The sequence below is a fragment of the Haliotis rufescens genome, unplaced genomic scaffold, assembly GCF_023055435.1.
Source record: "Haliotis rufescens isolate VD_foot unplaced genomic scaffold, xgHalRufe1.0.p SCAF_1, whole genome shotgun sequence".
NCBI classification, from domain to species: domain Eukaryota; kingdom Metazoa; phylum Mollusca; class Gastropoda; order Lepetellida; family Haliotidae; genus Haliotis; species Haliotis rufescens.
Window position 1 is genome coordinate 56,265,826 of NW_025963779.1, and position 15,679 is coordinate 56,281,504.

Consider the following 15,679-nt stretch of genomic DNA (forward strand, 5'->3'; position numbering starts at 1 on the left):
GACTAATGGGATCAGGGACTTAGCTGATGCATGTCATCGTATCCCAATTGCGTATATCGGTTCCCATGGTGTCAATCACTGGATGTCTGGTCCAGACACGATTATTTACAGACCGCCATCATGAAGCTGGAATACTGCTGAGTGCTGCGTTGAACAACAAAACTGTTTCAGTATACATGAGACACCTCGTCTCCTTCAGTGTTAACTCTGTTCAATGGCGGGTTGGGAAGGACATGGTTTTCGTGAATACCTCGTGCCATCACTGATTTTCACTAATCCATACATAGAATTGTCACCACTATTTTGCCTTTTACGCCCAATGGGATCTGTTTCGCTGGATAACCGAGTTTGTTTATTTTCTTATTTTCTGGCATTGACGTTTTATAATTCAATTATGGCTCAGGTCAAAGGTTCTATCGTCATACAACAGATGGTTCAAACGTCCGTTGTCGCGCCAATGGCTCGGGTTCGATTTGAGAACAATACGTGAACCTCATTTCTGGTGTTCGCCGACGTGTTATTGCTGAAATATTGCTAAAGTGAAGTAACACACAATTAACTCACTCATTCATGCCACAGACGACATTGCCATTGACATTCACATAATTATCTTATATTTCAAGGGCGTTTGGGTAGCTTAGTGGTTAAGGCGTTCACTCATCATGCAGGAAGACCCGGTTCTATTCCCCATGTGGGTACAATGTGTGAAGCCCATTTCTATCATCTCCGACCTTGTTCTTGCTGGAATATTGCTAAAACCAGCTTTAAATCTTACTGATTCACTCTTTTATCCCTATTGCTAAGATATATCAATGTATAACGCCTTTGGTACATCGTGTTTACTAAGATGGTGATAGAATGGTATGACTGTGTGACCCTGCTGTTGAATGTCACTGTGCCCTAACGGCTTGGATCGTTAATGATAGTATCAACCATTGGTTATACATTCTTTACAACCCAACTTGTTGACTGTAATATTGTTGAAATGAAAATAGTCTGCATGTACTCACTGACATATTATTCCCAATATCACTTATTTCCAAAGCAATCATTCCTATTTATGTCTGATATGTAGAGATACTAACGTACTGGTTTTATGTCGAAAAGCTTCACGCCCAAAAATCCCCATGATGTATGGTACAAGAGAGCCTATTCATCAAGCTCGGTCGCATAACGTACAGCTCAACCATGACGGTAGTTCAGTCACGCTCGATCAGGGCCTGTCTTCGGCATAAGGCGACCCTGTTGAGAGTAATTATCATCCATCTGTCTTAAACGCAAGTCTAGCTGTATGTGGTGTTCGCTGGGTGCAATGTGACATCTATAGTTAAAGGCATTGCCTCAGGTGATGTATGATGGCCGGGACTAAAGAAACGCTAATTACAAGACTGACTGGTTCTTGATGCTTCATTATTACGTGGCCTTGGCCTTCCAGTTTTCTGTTGTGGCGGTTACTTGTTTCATCAGGAGACAAATCTCTAAAACCCAAGCGCCCCCCACCACACCACACCCTCTTCTTCCATCATCGTCACGCCGAAGACCCGGGTCCGATTCCCGACATGGGTACAATGTGTGAAGCCCATTTCTGGTGTCCCCACCTGATATTGCTGTATCATTGCTAAAAGCGGCGTAAAACCATACTCACTCACTCACTCTTCCCTTTCAAAACTATTCCCACATATGCCTATATCTCTAGGTATTTGTTTCATTCCCAGTATTGGTTATTGTACTGGCGGTCTGATCCATCGATTGACATCATGAGCATCGATCCACGCAATTGGGATACGATGACATGCATCAACCGAGTGAGCGAGCCTGACCACCCGATCCCGTTAGTGGCCTCTTACGACAAGCATGGGTTGCTTTAGACCTATTCTACCCCGGATCTTCACGGGTCTAAAGAAATGTGATTCTCATTATATACACAGTGGTGCTTATTTGAGAGACATAATATGAGGAAAGATTATAGTTATTACACGGAGAATGTGTTTTTGAACGACACAATGAAAGGAAAGATGACTGTTATTTCATAGGGAATGCTTATTTGGACGACACAAGACACAACAAAAGGAAAGATGATTATTATAGCATAGGAAATGCTTATTTGGACGACACAACATAAAGAAATGATAGTTATTACATACGAAAATGGCCCGTTAATATCCGATTTAGAGCCGATCTTCAGCAACCTTTGCTTGTCGGAAGAGGCGACAGGATCTCTGACTTGGTAGGTGCATGTCATCGTATCCCAAATGTATGGATCAATGCTCATGATGTCAATCACCGCATTGTCTGGTCCAGACTCTCTTATTAACAGACCGCCGTCATATAGCTGGAATATTGCAGAGTGCGGCGTTAAACACCAAACAAGAAGCAAGACACAACATAACGGAAGATGATTGGTATTACATATGACATGTTTATTGGAACTACACAACATAAGGAGAGAGAGTGTGTCTGTGATGATGATGATGATGATGATGATGATGATGTTTGCACACCAGTCTATATACAATCTTCCATTTAGATTATTCTGGTGTCCCCCGCCGTTATATTGCTGGAATGTTGCTAAAAGCGGCGTAAAACCATACTCTCTCATGTCACTCCGTTTAGATTATACTAGCCACCCCGGCACTTACGGGTAAAATACATTGTTCTAAAAGACTCTGAAACGAATGCAATTACACCAGTCCATAGAAACTGAATGATATTACCAGTCTCTTCCTGTTCCTTGAAGTAAAGAGTCAGTGCAAACATGAAAAGCACACAATTCCAAAACCAAAACGTCATGCAGTAAGAAAAAAGCGCGACCGTCCCTCCCCATTGACAGTACGAGTAAGTGTGACAGTGTTGAAGAGTTGTTTGCTTTCAACTACCCGTTGTTGGGCCGGGAGAGTCACTGTGTAGTCCCCCACCTAGCGACGACGTCCTCAACACGTCGGCCACGGGCAGACGTGTGGGGATGTTGAATCAAGCTGTTTAAACTCACACTTTTCAGATGACCTCAAACAAGCATGGTGTTGACCGAATCAGTTTAACACTCTCTCTCTTTGCCGCCGCTTCTTCCCCACTGTCTGGTCACATTCTCCGAAAACTGGGAATATCGTAGATGTTTATAAACCCGGAAACGGATTTTGAAGTATGAAATTAACACGTGCGTTGGCAACGTGGGATGGAGAATATTTGTTTAATTTCGGCTTATTTTCACTGAATTATACATGTGTAAGTCGTGCGTGTTTTTACGTTATCCAGCTTTCGTTGTCTGAACATCATGGTCAAAGTTCAAATGAAATCATTCGCTGCTAATATGTCGAGGTGGCTCCAGCGTTACGTGTTCCGTGTACAACTGCGTTCATTCAACGAGCTGTTGTTTAAACTCGCATATGTTAATTGTGTAGACGTGGGCAGTTTTAATTGTCCGACTTACGACCACACCAACGGTACACAGCTTACCGAGTGTTACGGGACGACTACTGAGAAATGCATGTATTCAACACAAACATTATTCCCTGGATGGTGCTGGGTGAACGCCAGCTGCCTGAACACCGCTCTTTCAGTTTTCTTTCATTTTCTCACACGGGAAGTATGAAACCCCTTTTCACAAAATGTTGGATCCATGGATCCACTACCACCTCTCAACCCCCAAACCCAATTAATTCATAAAACCGCCTCAGTGGTCCAGTGGATATAGCGTCTGCCCGGAAGGTCGTTGGTTCGATCCCCACGCGCGTCATACCAACAGAAAAGTTGGTACTTGTTGTTACCCTAACTTGTCGGCTCGAAGTCCGTATACAGTGTGTGAATAGGGTGTTCATGTTAAACCGGAATGATATCTCATCTCAGTGAACTAGCACTATAAATCGGCATCAGTCCGGACTAGCATTCACACACACACACACACACACACACACACACACACACACACACACACACACACACACACACACACACACACACACACACACACACGTCGCTATATAAGTGCAATATACCCCCACTCCATTTATTCATAATACCACTTCTCATACTTCTCATACTTCTCATACTGTGTTGAATGGGATCTTTGTTATGGCTGTTCCGAATGATAAGTTTCACATGACGCAGCGCAATGAAATCTGTATGTTTTCCATGTCACGTGGTTATTGACATATGCTGAACAATGCCGGACATCGTGGGATAAAAGTAACAACCTGGCTGAATATTTGTACAGACTCTTCATTCTTTGTACTGGTCCTAGATGACCTGGGTACAGACATTGGCTCCTTAACCCCTCAAGGTCATTACATGTGGGGTATGCTCCTCCATGTTGACACCGCCTCCGTGGTCTAGTGGTAGAGCGTCCGCCCGGAGAGCGGAAGGTCCGGGGTTCGATCCCCGGCCGCGTCATACCAAAAGACGTTAAAAGATGGTACTTGTTGTTACCCTGTCTGACGCTCGGCATTAAGGGGCTAAAACAAGGACTGGTCGGCTCGGAGTCAGTATACTGTGTCTCAGTGGGGTATTCATGTTAAACTGCGGCATGGTATCTCAGTGGGCTAGCACTATAACTCGGCATCAGTCCGGACTAGTACAAGCAGCCACACAAACACACACACGTACATGCACGTCGCTATATAAGAGCAATAATCTTGGACGCGACGTTAAACCTAATTTCACCTCACCTCAGCTCCATGTTGATGTTGTATTCCTTCTATTACCGTAATCATAAGAAATCCTACTATGCTTCTCCTCATACCCCTCACACACATGTGTTGACTGGGACCTTTGTTAACTTGATAAGGACTACATATGTATCAGGTTGAGTATGTTATACACATTGTACTTATTTATGAATATGTCTGTTCCGAATAATACGTTTTACATGGCGCAGCTCAATGAAATCTATGCCGTCTCCTATGTCACTTGGATATTAACATTTGCTGAACACGTTCGGACATCGTTGGATGAAAGGTATCACCTGGCTGAATATTTGTTCATTTGGCCAGGTCCTAGATGACCTGGGGACAGGCACCTCCTTATTCCCTCAAGGTCATTATCTGTGAGGTTTGTTCCTCCATGATCCGACAACAAGGACGTTGTATTCCTACACGGCTCCAGATCTCGTCTCAGACCTTCTGATTGGAGAGAGCCTGAGATGTCATTTACTATGTGTTAATCCGCTTATGTCGCACAGAAAGTAGGGCATTTGGACCAGATGACTTATAACGTTATCCGATTGCCGTTGATACACAGTAGTACAGCCATTTTCTTACGAGCAGTGCAAAACCCAATGTATGGTTGATTTTCGTTTGTTTGTCAAAACGTTTGTTTCTTCTAGTTTTTCTTCGCCTACTTTACTTATCACTCTGTAACACATATCATGAATTCCGATAACGTTCGGAGAATGTTTTATTACGGAAACACTGAAGGTTATTCAAATCAAGCTATAGCTTCGGATTCACTGCTTGTACTAGTCCGGACTGATGCCGATATTATAGTGCTGGCTCACTGAGATACCATGCGGCAGTTCAACATGAATAACCCTCTCAGGCACAGTATACTGACTCTGAGCCGACCTGTCCTTGTTTTAGCTCCTTAATGCCGAGCGTCAGACAGGGTAACATCAAGTACCATCTTTTAACGTCTTTTGGTATGACGCGGCCGGGGATCTACCACTAGACCACGGAGGGTGTCGTTTTGAAAAATGAGCAGAATACGGCCGATTATAGGAAGTGAGTTAAATTTTCGCTGCGGGGTTCGAATCCCAGATTCAACACCATACCGTGCTCCACTAAAGTTGTAACGTCAAAGACATGCCACACTTTCGGTTCTTATTTCTACACCAAGCTGACATGTTGTGGCGTAAAACAGAAGTTCACCCACTCAGTCACTCAGTTTCTGCTTTGAACGACATTATTACAAGGATATGGATGTGTGTCTGTGAGTCACTGCCGATGGCTCATCACAAAATCAATTCTATCCTTTGATGAGAAGCTGTTGAATAACTTAAAGCTACAAAACCCTTTCGGAGGCACCGGTGACCCACTCGTCTAAGGCGCCGCGATGAGAGGCTGTGCAGAGTTGCGTCCCTTGGGCATGCCAGAAACCTTTGATTGTGGGTTCGAATGCTGGTTCGCCCCGATTATGTTTCTAGGTTTGTCAGCACCATACACGTGCTCGTGGGTTTCACCGAAGTTGTAAACGTCTGAGACCTGCATCACTTCGGGCTTTCCTCCCACATTAAGCTGACACGCCGCGATATAACTGGAATACTGTTAAAACGGCGTTAATCCCAACTCACTCACTCACAAAACCCTTTTCATAATCATAAGAAATCGCTGATAAAAAGGAGAGTTCATTGTACCATTCCATTCAATGGACTCTTGTTTTAGTCCCCACATGTCTACCATAAAACCTTTTGAAAGCTTTACTGCGTACGACATCCGCCATTGATACAGTTTTGGTTTTTTTATCTGCCGATGTCAACTCGGTACGCGCATGTAAATATCACGTGTATTTATACAGAGAGAGAAGTGCATGTCGCTCGCTTTAAAGGCAACGGTTCTTAAAAAATAGTTGACATATTGAAAATTGAAAATTGTATATTTATAATCAGGTAAATAACCACGTATAAACGTAACCAGCCTTACGAGTTTTACGAGACGCGGAGAAACATTAATACTGCAATGAAGAGGTGTCAAAATATATATGTATTGTTACAATATTCGATACACAATTTGTAGTAATTTTTGTAATTGCTTATAAACATTATCAATTTCAAAGTTTTAGCTGACGTAAAATATAGCTTTGTACATGTTTCATCAGGTTTTGTTAAAATATTTACAAGCATGCCACGAACATTAACCTAACGTTTCATAGTTAAGATTTTCTAAACTGGGTAAAACCGTTTTTTCCGGCAGAGAATTCATCTTTTAAAATAGAGTAAGAATTACAATATCATGATAATCAAAAGTGTGCTTCATCTGTAACAGTGGGGGCATCACACAGATTAAAACATTATGGTAAAATCCTATCATCAAAACGGGTCGTGGTTTAGAACGCGAAAAGTATTAATACTGGTACTGAAATGCACGATTTAAACCCCTTGAAGCGATGTAACGGCGGGGCACACATTGTACGTGAGTGGGTCAACTCTCTTCCCCATCGCCCCTCTACCCTGAAGCCAGGGCAACACATTCTTCGTGTATCTGCAAAAACACAGCCCAGTTCCACAAAGCGATCTTTGCACTAAGTGATCGAAACTCCCATGCTTAAACACAGACTTAAGATAACCGTAGCACTAAGATCGCTTTGTCGAACGAATCCCTGTACTTGTCCTGAGACGATCGTGGCAACTGATGGGGGATTCGAACGCTCAAAACATACGGACAGTACAAAAGTTGTCTAACCACACGGCGTGATTAGCCTGTGGACAACAGTGCGGGTGGCACCTGATGTTCGGTCAAGTGACCATTATCGGATTATTATGAAAGACTCATAGGGTCATAGCATGATAGCACAATGTGTAATCCGCTTTGCTTGTTTAAAGAATGTTAGCTCCATGCGGTGAAGGCTATAGGTTTCAAATCAGAGTTGATCGTCTTTGCTGCAATATCTCGACCATTCAGAGAAGACGATATAATGAATCAGTTCATGGCTGCGTACCTGCTTCACACCACTCTCAAAAGACCCGTGAAGATCCGGGGAAGAATAGGTCTTCAGCAACCAATGCTTGTCGTAAGAGGCGACTAACGGGATCGGGTGGTCAGGCTCACTGACTTGTTTTATGCATGTCATCGATCCCAATTGCGTGGATCGATGCTCATGATATCAATCACTTGATTGTCTAGTCCAGTATCGGTTATTTACAGACCGCCGCCATATAGCTGGAATATTGTTGAGTGCGGCGTTAAACACCAAAACTAACCAACCAACCAACCACTCTCAAAGGCTCGCGTAATACATTTTCATTCCTAATATATGTACACGATATTTACCAAACGGAAACTCACTTGGATACAAAACGCCGCTTTTGGCAATATTCCAGCAATACACGGCGGGGACACACAAATGTGCTCAACAAATTGTACTCATGTAGGGAATCGCACCAGGACATTCAGTGTGCCGAGCAATATGTCTCCCATCCGCCCCCATTCTGATACAGCAGTGTGTAAAGTGTCTGCCGGGAGATGACCGCGTCTTACCAAAAGCACCTTTAGGATCCGGGTTAGAATTGGTCTTCAGCAACCCATACTTGTCGTAAGAGGCGACTTGAAATGCGTTCTGACCCGTGAAGATCCGGGATAGAATAGGTCGTCACCAACCCTAGCTTGCCGTAAAAGGCGACTATGCTTGTCGTAAGAGGCGAGTAGCGGGATCGGGATCGTATACTAATAATGTCAATCATTGGATTGTCCGATCTCGATTAATCACAGACCGTCGTCGTGTAACTGGAATATTGCTGAGTACGGCGTTAAACACAAACAAACAAAACGTCATACCAAAAGTCGTTAAAACGATGGTACCTTTTGTTATCCTGCCTGGCGCCCGGTATTGAGGGGATAAAAACAAGAAAAGGTCAACTCGGAGTCACTGTGTTTGAGTGGGGTGCACTCAGCGGGCTAGCACTATACAAACAGCATATACCGGACAAGTACAACCCCGCCCGACCCCACCAACACAAAGGCTATATAACTGCAATAATCTTGGACGCGACGTTAAACCCCATTTCACCTTACCTCACCCCACCCACACAAAGGCTATATAACTGCAATAATCTTGGACGCGACGTTAAACCCCATTTCACCTCACCTCACCCCACCCACACAAAGGCTATATAACTGCAATAATCTTGGACGCGACGTTAAACCCCATTTCACCTCACCTCACCCCACCCACACAAAGGCTATATAACTGCAATAATCTTGGACGCGACGTTAAACCCCATTTCACCTCACCTCACCCCACCCCACCCCACCCCACCCCACCCACACAAAGGCTATAACACTGCAATGATCTTGAACGCCACGTGAAACCTCACCACCTCTCCTGTTGCTGTAATGCGTTTCTTGCCACGTGCAACCTATATCAGACACACTGAATAACTCAATGGCCCCGCGACACCGTTACAACAAAACAACAAAACAACAAACTATCAGAGCTCAACTGCCTTCCACTTCTGGAATCTGGTGCGATCTTATTGGCCGACACCGAACTCGACGTTTGCTGTCAACACCATGAAGGTTGACACCAACACAAGTCACGCCACCTACCTCGTTCCCGAACCTATTTGTATGCAATCCTAGCGCAATAGATAGGCTAACAATTAAAAAGGTCGCTTGGCATGTTTTAATTACGTGCAGAAAATGACATATTCAAATAACGCTTGGTGCAACATCCCTGTAGGGTAGATCCAACACTGCCCGCCATCAGTGCGTCAGTTGGATAATTCTTCACCCCGTGCACGCTTCACACATTTCTGCTGTTTCCTTCAAGTCCCCCATTCCCCGTGACTGTACGTGACGACACGTGACCTCCGGCCCTCTATTCTTATTTCTACCTCTCCCAAGTTTCTCGAGAATCTGTCGCCCCACCCCCGGCATATCATTAAAATGAAAAACAAAATTTACTTGTGGATGATATGTCATGTTTAACATAGAAGTATTTGTTGAATATGCCGCAAATGCATTATGTTTGTATAATTATAACTGGGGAAAAATGTTAAGTCAGATGTTGATCTAGTTAAACACTTTCTTTGTTATTTGTGATGAAATACTCTAATAATTATAAACTTCCGGACAAAAGAGTGTATAATCCCATGTTTGATAGTGATGCTTTAATACGTAAGTGAGTGAGTTGGGTTTAACGCCGCTTTTAACAGTATTCCAGTTATATCACAGCGTGTCAGCTTAATATGGGAGGAAAGCCCGAAGTGATGCAGGTCTCAGACGTTTACCACTTCGGTGAAACCCACGAGCACGAGTATGGTGCTGACAAACCTCGAAACATAATCGGGGCGAACCTTGATTCGAACCAACAATCATTGGTTTCTGGCGTGGCCAAGGGACGCAACTCTGCACAGCGAATCGCGGCGCCTTAGACGACTGGGCCACCCGTGCCCCGCTTTGATACGATTATCATAGGCGATATAACATGCGCCATACCAATGAGTATCTCACACCTGGTTGTGCTACCCGTGAAGATCCGGTCCTCAGCAACCCATGCTTGTCGTAAGAGGCGACTAACGGGATCGGGTGGTCAGACTTGCTGACTTGGTTGATGCATGTCGTATCTCATTTGCGTACAACGATGCTCATGATGTCAGTCATGGATTTCTGATCTCGACTATTGACAGACCGCCGTCATCTAGCTGGAATAGTGCTAGGTGCGGCGTTAAACACAAACAAACAAAACATCATACCAAAAGATCCGGGGTAGAATAGGTCTTCAACAACCCATGCTTGCCATAAAAGGCGAAAGAGGTGACTAACGGGATCGGATGGTCAGGCTCGCTGACTTGGTTGATGCATGTCGTATCTTCAATTGCGTACAACGATGCTCATGATTTCAATCACTGGATTGTCTAAACTCGACTATTGACAGACCGCCGTCATCTAGCTGGAATATTGCTGGGTGCGGCGTTAAACACAAACAAACAAAGCATCATACCAAAATATCCGGGATAGAATAGGTCTTCAACAACCCATGCTTGCCATAAAAGGCGAAAGAGGTGACTAACGGGATCGGATGGTCAGGCTCGCTGATTTGGTTGATGCATGTCATCGTTTCCCAATTGGGTAGAACGATGCTCATGATATCAATCCGCCGCCATATCGCCTGAATATTGAGTGCGGCGTTAAACAACAAACAAACAAACAAACAAACAAACCGGGTGGTGTTTTGGATCTGAAGTTTACCGCGTTTCGGCGACTGTTTTCAGTTTTTACGTTTTGCTATTCTTTATAATACTTTGGTCCAATTCAATTTTCAAGTGTACCCTTTCTTTTGCCAGGCATTTTAGACCTGAAAGTATTATATCTGTATTTCACTTCAGCGAAACAATGCTTGGGACCTGAACTACTTTCAGTACGGACCCGTGAAGATCCGGGGTAAAATGGGTCTTCAGCAACCCATGCGTAACAGGCGACTATGCTGGTTGTAAGAGGCGACAAACGGGTGATCGGGTGGTCGGGTTCGTTGACTTGGTTGATGCATGTTAACGTATCCCAATTGCGTGGATCGATGCTCATGGTGTTAATCACTGGATTGTCTGGTCCAGGCTCGATTATTTATCAGACCGTCGTCATATAGCTGGAATATTGTTGAGTGCGGCGTTAAACAACAAACGAACAAACAAACAAACTTTCAGGCTGCTTCAATTACACGATAATTTTGTAATCAAATTAGTTAGAAAATACATGACAGTGAGAACAATGTCATTGAGATTTTTTTTGTAAAAACAAATATGATTTTTTCACACATAGCCGGATGCACCTGATTTGTTTTCTAGAGGCTGCTCTGCTAAATAGCAACTTTTTCAGGTCACTGGGTGAGATGAATAAGTTATCTGACAAGGAATGCCAAATATCCTTTATGTATTGGACCTGTTTGACGTCCCCAAATTGTATCTTTCATAACGTACAAACCAACCCGTTTGAAAAAGACGGACGCACGTTCTATTCTGATTTTAAGCAAAAGGGAAAGGTCAGGAAAGGTAATGGAAGATGAGTCTCTTAAAAAAGTCAATCCTGTTACCGACGTTGTCAAAATGTCATCTTTCATGCCCGAAATACGCTATGTCGTTGACGCTGTTGTCGCAGTGATGTCACCAGTGTGCAAATGTCGTAGCTCCCCAAAGACGAGATACCGTGTCTCCTTCAAAAAGCCTGGGTTTTACACCTTGCGTTGTTGCAGAGGCGAAGGAGTCACCTGCTTGGAGAGTTAGTTCAGCAATTAACCCGCCGCTGACACTGTGATCTGGGAGATTATGTGTGCGGACGTGTGAACACAGGGTGTAGGCCCTCGTACAACATGGCATCAAGTAGAGGGAGTGAGCGCACGATGTATACCTTGCCCTGGGAGTTCAAACTGGATGTGGGGGCACGGGTGGCCCAGTCGTCAAAGGCGCCGCGATTCGCTGTGCAGAGTTGCGTCCCTTCGGCACGCCAGATGCCTATGATTGTTTGTTCGAATCCCGGTTCGCCCCGATTATGTTTCTAGGTTTGTCAGCACCATGCTCGTGCTCCAGGGTTTCACCGAAGTGGTAAACGTCTGCATCACTTTCGGCTTTCCTACCACATTAAGCTGACACGCCGCGATATAACTGGAATACTGTTAAAAGCGGCGTTAAACCCAACTCACTCACTCACTCACTCAAGCTGGATGTAACCGTTGTCTCGGACGGCTCTTTTGCTGTATCATTTTACTTTTAAGTGAGTGAGTTGGGTTTAACGCCGCTTTTAACAGTATTCGAGTTATATCACGGCATTTGTACTCTTAAAGCGACCAGGGTAGGAGGGTTTGCTTAAACAGCAACTGTCATCCGGTGTATTTAATACTGGTTGTTTGTTTGTTTGTTGTTTTACGCCGCACTAAGCAATATTCTAGCGACATAACGGCGGTCTGTAAATAAACGAGTCTGGACCAGACAATCCAGTTATTGACATCATGACCATCGATCCACGCAATTGGGATACGATGACATGCATCAACCAAGTCAGCGAACCTGACCACCTGATCCCGTTAGTCGCCTCTTACGACAAGCACAGTCGCCTTTTACGGCAAGCATGGGTTGCTGAAGACCTATTCTACCCCGTACCTTCACGGGTCTTATTTTTAATTGAAATAATATAAGAACCGATCGTTTTGTTTCCTACTTGAAATATTATCACATATCGGGTTTGGAATATGAATATGAGGATTATTTAAAGGCTTACCAAGTTCATCACATTTCTTTAAAGTAGCTTTCTGATAATTTTGTATACCCGGTCGGGATTCCGAGGTAGAAATGTTTGTCCAAATAGTTGATAAAAATGGTTCTGAGGTCAGGCCCTGTAACTTGTCTCATTGCAGGTCATCTTGCCCTGATGGAATGGATTGTTGTTCATGCTTTCAATCACTGGGTTGCCTGGTCCCAACTTGATTAGTTATAGGCAGGCGTGATACAGTATTTGAAAATACGGATCTCCGATAATTGCAGTGACGATACTCATAATGCCTCCATAATGGTACGAACAAAACAACAACAAAAAGAATAAGGAAAGGGTTTTTTTCGCTTTTATTTACATATCTTCATTGGCACATGGACAGCCCAATCGACTAAGGTGCCACAATTCCACGCTGGGTGTCTAAACCATATGATCTTGGGTTCGAATCCCAGATTCGCCCTGAGGATGTTCCTGGCTTTCACTAAAATAGGTCCTCCATCTTGACGGGCTATCCCCCTTCATCCCGCCGTGGTACGTTGTTTTACATGGTGAATTAGGCGGTGTGTAGAATGGCTGTGTGGTATCAGGCAACAAACACAAGTCATACATTTTTATGCACATCGTGACAGTGGCGGGTGCTACCGGTAGTGACAGTCCTACTTTGTTCCGATCAAGACTCAAAACCTATCTTTTCACCAAATCTTTCTTGGAGTATTGAGGCTTTGTGTTTTCCTAGCTGTGTAATGTCTCTTTTTTGTGTAGACTCTAATGAAGCGCTTTTGAGCAGTTCTTCGAACTGGATACCAGCGCTATATAAATCTGTAGTTATTTATTATTATTATTAACATGCGTACCTTTTCGCCTTTAACATCTGATGTCATCACTGATTTTCAGTGAAAAATTCATAAAATTTTCACCACTATTTTGCCTTTTGCGCCCAATGGAATCTGTTTCGTGGGATAATCGAGACTGGTTACCCTCTGACGTTTTTTTTTGTAGGAAATTCTACGAAGATGTGCCATCAAGATATGTTAATACATACCTACATAAATATACACTACTAAACATTTTATCGGGAATGTGCTTCATATAATGTTATTCCATTTGAGAAATATGTATTCTGAATAATATTCACTAGGGAGGTATTTGTTGCTCTCCTCTGAACAAGATCGTGAGAAATGTTTAAGATTGATGCCAAGGTGGTGACCCGGATGGCTGATATGACGTCATATCAACCCGGATGCAGACAATAATATTACTTTTCTACCCTGAGTTTTCCTCCGTCAACCTAGTACCTCTGTCAAAGGCCTGAGACGAATCTTCTCATCTTACAGTCGTTATTTTCCATCCATTTCATTCTTGAAGAGTTTTGTTTAATTTCACCGAGAAAATAAGACTCTTTCTTTATGCGTATTAACCATTATTTAGAATGTGTCACTGTTCAAAATACGTACATACGATAAGGTCACCTTGTTGTGTAGAGATATATAATTAGATTCCCCCAAGTCAGTTGTGAAAAGATAATGCGCATAGGGCGAATCATGCCCCACACTCGTTGACAATTTCCGTGAGCATGGATTGCCCTGATTTCAATACAAGCGAATTTGTTTACAAACAAGAAATAGGTCCGGTTTGGTGATTGTAAAAAAGTTTCTTGAAACTGCGTAGTACGGATATTGTGGCCGCCAATGAGACGCAATGGTGCCTAACATTCGTTACCACTCGCCCCTTTCCGTAACCTACAAGAAGCTATTCGGCTTGTCCCGGAATAACACGAGTTTGTCACGAATGTGGTGCCTAAATCACCTAGGATGACGTCAGTGAGACTCGTTGCTCCTTAATCCACAATGATATAGCCACATGATACATGGTCTAGCCAATGTAATAAGATTAAGCTAGTGAGACATGTTGTTCTTGAATCCACAAGTATATTGTGAGTGAGTGAGTATGGTTTTACGCCGTTTTTAGCAATACCCTAGCAATATCACGGCGGGGGGCACCAGAAATGGGCTTCACACATTGTACCCATGTCGGGAATCGAACACGGGTCTTCGGCGTGACGAGCGAACGCTTTAACAACTAGGCTACCCGACCGCCCCCACAAGGATATAGCCCAATGTTAACAGATCTAGCCAATGTAACACTATCCTGCCGATGTAATAAGATGTAACCAATGAGGCAAGATCTATCCAGTGATATGTTGCCTCTGAAACGACAATGAGGTCGAATCCATCTGGGGCTACATAAACCACTGGCCTGCATTGCGCGGTCAGGTTTTTCCAGCCAGTGTTTTTCATCAAGTAACAGACTCTGATTCCATGTTCAGGATAGCTTCATCCTGTTTTCAGTAGCTGTATGTTGTCTATTTCTACCATCCATTCCATCTCAAATTCGATACACTCTTTAAGACCTAGTCCGGGTCGAATCTGTATTACCACCATGGGCTGATATATCAGCACTCTGCTTGTCTCGAACTACGCATTACTCGGTATATTTCAGGTGGCCCATGGACGTCGAGTTGTCGAGGTTCCACTTATGTTTTAGTTCGTCTGTCATTGTATCATATGATTACTGACTTCATGCTATCAACAGCTGAAACTTGAACCTTCAATACCATCTTACATTCAGTATATCTTTAAAGTGAGAACGGTTCTTGGGTTCAGTGTTGTAAACACGTCAAACTAAAAGACGTTAAAAGATGGTACTTGTTACCCTGCCTGACACACGTCATTAAGAGCATGAAACAAGGACAGGTCAGCTTGAAGTCAGTATCC

The 15,679-nt window shown here is 43.6% G+C and overlaps 1 protein-coding gene across 2 annotated transcripts in view; it reads left to right on the top strand.

Moving 5' to 3' along the window:
* LOC124131528 (deleted in malignant brain tumors 1 protein-like) overlaps nucleotides 1–15,679 on the top strand; it is a 104,600-nt gene that overhangs the window by 22,614 nt on the left and 66,307 nt on the right. The gene's annotated exons all lie outside the window — the stretch shown is intronic.